This window comes from Aplysia californica, unplaced genomic scaffold, assembly GCF_000002075.1.
Source record: "Aplysia californica isolate F4 #8 unplaced genomic scaffold, AplCal3.0 scaffold00082, whole genome shotgun sequence".
Lineage (NCBI taxonomy): Eukaryota > Metazoa > Mollusca > Gastropoda > Aplysiida > Aplysiidae > Aplysia > Aplysia californica.
In genome coordinates this window covers 891687-894548 of record NW_004797352.1, presented here as the reverse complement: position 1 = coordinate 894548, position 2862 = coordinate 891687, and the positions used below count along the sequence as shown (strand labels likewise).

Below are 2862 nucleotides of genomic sequence, written 5' to 3'. Positions count from 1 at the left end.
GCTGAATATTTAAATCTAAAGATTAAAAATAGAAAGCAGTGTACTAGTGTACTACGGATGGGATCAGAAAGTAATTTGGTTGCTATGGTGGCGCAGGTTTTTATCTGACTGATGTGGTCTCTGAATACCATAAAACTGTGGACAGGCGAGGCCCTGATGGTATTCGATGCGTTCACACAATAGATAATAGTTTGCTTTATTTCCCTCCCGTACAATGGTTTATCCAGATCCGTTTTACAGACGGCTTTTGTTATGTTACTGTATGTTTTTTGTGTGTGTTTTTCTTTGTGGCTTTGTCTTCATAGCTCGTGCAATTTTTTCCTAACGGTGGCTCAAATCTACCTTGGCGTATTAAGAAACGGATGAAAACGGGAGGGCAGCGGCATAATGTGCTTGTTTTGTATACTTCTGTGCGTATCTGAATGCTGAATGCGTACATTCGGTTTGAGTATGTGTTTGTGTGTGTGTGTGTTTGTGTGTGTGTGTGTGTTGTGTGTGTGTGAGCGCGTGCCTGCGCGCGCGCGCGCGCGCGTGTGTGTGTGTGTGTACGTGTGTGTGCGTGTGTGTATGTGTGTGTGTGTGCACAGTTGGTTATTCAAAATGTTCCCAACTGAATACCAAAAGACTGCAACATCATCTGCAGGCCTTTCGATCGCGTGGGTGTTAAATATTTCATTTGGCCATTGTTTCAGGCTCACGGGGAGCTTAGTCGCCCATCAGACCGGCGCTAGCGTAGGCTAGCTGTTGTGAATCCTGGACAGAACTCTCTCTCTCCCTAACTCGGGTTTTCGAGATCATTGCGTCACCCACCCCCCTCTCCCTTCCTCGCCCTGCGCCCCCTCGTCCGCCATCCATATTAATTATAATAATATTATGGCTTGGCCTAGTCTTATTTGAGAGGAACTCTGCTTCTTTTTCATGTGTCTTTGTTTATGAGGAACTATGCCATTTGTACACTGCTCCATCAATCCATCCATCCATCCGTCCGTCCGTCCGTCCATCCGTCTGTATGTCTGTCAAAATTAAATGTCTGTTCTGTGTCAGCACCATACAACCATAGTTCAAGCCTTTTAAAAGGTTGTTGTATACTTTGTATAGAGCTTGTTTTTTCATGTTTGGAACTAAAATTTGCATTACTTTGACAGTGTTGTAAATTAGTGTCATTATAATTATAATATTAGGCAAAAATCTTTGGGGTCTGACATGTTCACCTCTTGAGAAATAGACAAATGGTCTGTTAGAGTGCAGAGTATTCGTCGTTCGACTTGTTTGTGAACTCAAATCTCTGTTTTCTATATTATTATTATTTTGTGAATAGATTCCTTCATGCGAGGGCTTGATGGGTGCTCTGGTGTGGTTTTCTCATTTTTCCTATCAAACATCTATGGTCCTTATCTCTCCTCTCTCTTTTCTTTGTATGTTACTTTCTAGTAACACCTCTAATCTTTGGCACCAATATGACATATTATTTGTGTTGCAAGTGATGTTTTTCATGTTCAGTATATTTCATTGCATGGCCATTTTTGCTTCAGTGTTGTGAGCAAAGCTTTTCATATTTAAAACTGTAGATGTGTTTGTAGCAATGTAAGCTTATGTGAGTTAGCTGTCGTCATCTCACAAAATGTGTGGTTGGAATTTCTGTGTATAAAATTCTCTTTGTAACTGATATTCATTTAGTTATTAATCACATGTTTGTGACAGAATTTGAAGATGTTATGTTCAAATGATAATGTATTCAAGAGATTAGAGATGAAGTTTCAATTATTCATTAAGCATCATGAAAAGTGTACCCAGTCATACATCATTAGCGGAGCAATTCATGCCAGATTTGCAGAGTACAGTGTAGAACGTACAGAGAACCACTGCCTCTACAAGTGAAACGTAACGTAAACTTGGATTTGTGTATATTGTCTAGAGAAAAGTAATATTTTGAATCTTACTTCGAATTGAGACATTGCTATAATGATCTGTGAACACTCAGGCATGTATTCCAATTCCACGAACTCAAGCCACTCTTCTTGAAGTACATATTGTTCCCACATAAGTAAGCCTATTTGCCTAGTTATTGAATCCCTTTTATAAATATTGATTATTGAAATAATTTGGTGCCATTTCTGTTTACAAGAGGCTACATCATCTCTCTCTCTCTCTCTCTCTCTCTCTCTCTCTCTCTCTCTCTCTCTCTCTCTCTCTCTCTCTCTGTCTCTCTCTCTCTCTCTCTCTCTCTCTCAAAATGGTAAGAAAAGTTGAGAAAGACAAGTGTTCTATTTAGCCGGATGTGATTTTCTCTTTTTGTCTCTGTTTCTAAGTCTACATTATTGTTTGGCTCGGTCTTTCTGTCTCTGTCTGTCTCTGTCTCTGTCTCTGTCCCTGTCTCTGTCTCTGTCACTGTCCCTGTATCTGTCCCTGTATCTGTCTCTGTCCCTGTCTCTGTCTGTCTCTGTCTCTGCCTGTCTCTGTCTCTGTCTCTGTCTCTGTCTCTGTCGCTGTCTCTGTCGCTGTCTCTGTCTCTGCCCCTGTCTCTGTCCCTGTCCCTGTCTCTGTCGCTGTCTCTGTCGCTGCCTCTGTCTGTCTCTGTCTCTGTTTCTATTTAAGCCTCAGTCTCTGTGTCTGATAACCAGAAACAACAGAGGGAAAGTAAAGAAGTAGGACCTACCAATGGTTTGTTGGAGTAAAGAGAAGCACATCGACACAAGAATGGTCATTAGGAAGAAAGCCCAGCGGAAACACAACAAGACAGTCACTGCAGTGGAACCCACAGGGAGCACGAGGCAGGGGTAGGCCACAGGAAACATGGAGGAGATGCGTGGAAAGGGACATGAGAGAGATGAAGCTCACTTGGAACGAGCTTGGAAGGATGGC

General features: G+C 41.9%; 1 protein-coding gene across 1 annotated transcript in view; it reads left to right on the top strand.

Moving 5' to 3' along the window:
- LOC101849679 (protein unc-13 homolog A) overlaps positions 1–2862 on the top strand; it is a gene marked incomplete at its 5' end in the record, with an annotated part of 112107 nt that overhangs the window by 79792 nt on the left and 29453 nt on the right.